Raw genomic sequence first — 1170 nt, forward strand, 5'->3', positions numbered from 1 at the left:
CCAGCACCTGCTGATGGAGCCGGGGAGCTGGGGGTGGTCTGGCACAGCGTTCGCTTCAGCTGGAGCAGTGTGGCAGGCAGGGGTAAGCAGCAGTAAGATAGGCCACAAAGGTGGGCATCCGGGGTGGACCTGGCTTGGGGCTGGGAGGAAGCGGGTGGTCCTTGGTCAGGCTGTGGGCCTGGCAAGCAGGAGGAGGCCCAGGCAGGTGGGGAGGCAGGGGTTTGAGGGCTCCCCTTGAGGGCCTGCCCGGCCCACCCACAGAGCTGAGGGTGACGGCTGGGGTGGGCGGTAAGAGGGTGGTGGCAGTGGGTTAGTGGCCTGTGCGCTGAGGAGAGGAGGGAGGAGTCACATGGGTCAGGCCCGAAACCCTGTCTGTCTCCGGCCCATTCACAGCCTGGCCAGCCAGCGCTGTCCCATGAACAGGTCAACACCTCTCCCAGGTCCTCACAGCACCCCATCAAGGCAGAGCCTGGGCCTGACTGCAAAGTCCACCCACATGCACACCCTCCTGCTCCTTCCGGCTCTGGGCCCAGCAGGACAGGCGTGTGCCCAGCAGGACAGACATGTGCACAGGACAGGCATGAGCCCAGCAGGACAGGCGTGCGCACAGCGAGGATACACACCTCCACCCACCTCCTTCCCATCCAAAGGTCACAACTGGTACCAAAAGAGAAAACTTAACAAGCACTTGGGTAAAAATTAAATGCACGCAGCAGGTGGGTGCCAAAGTCCCTCAGATGTGTGGTGGGGGCGGGGCGGAGAGGCAGGGGCAAACAATGGTGACCAAGTGCAACGTGAAGACAGGTCCCTGCACACCCGCCCACACAGCGCTGGGCCCAGCAAGCCTTTCTAAATGTGGTCCCTGCTCTGCCCTGGCCAGTGGGGTGCCCCTGGGGAGCCCCAGGGGCAGAGGTGTGCCCAGCCTGTGCACCTGCCCCTGGGGCCAGGACACCCGAAGGCGGGGGCTAGGAACCCTGGAGCGTCCTTGGTGCCTCCGCCCTTTGGGGGGGAAGGGCCGGGGGTGTGTGCGCGGGGGCTGAGCGGTGAAGTGAGGCACTGCCCCTCCCAGCACCCCCCCTGCAGAGGCCTGGCTCACCCCCGCGGACTCGGCCACCCACCGACCCCCAGGCCCCTCCATCCTGATGGCCTGGGCCGGGCAGCACCTGGGCT

At 65.9% G+C, this 1170-nt stretch overlaps 1 protein-coding gene across 1 annotated transcript in view; it reads right to left on the bottom strand.

Annotated features, from left to right (window-relative positions):
• IDUA (iduronidase, alpha-L-) overlaps positions 1 to 1170 on the bottom strand; it is a 14027-nt gene that overhangs the window by 5359 nt on the left and 7498 nt on the right. The window lies entirely within an intron of this gene.

The sequence above is a fragment of the Myotis davidii genome, unplaced genomic scaffold (genome assembly GCF_000327345.1).
Source record: "Myotis davidii unplaced genomic scaffold, ASM32734v1 scaffold665, whole genome shotgun sequence".
NCBI classification, from domain to species: domain Eukaryota; kingdom Metazoa; phylum Chordata; class Mammalia; order Chiroptera; family Vespertilionidae; genus Myotis; species Myotis davidii.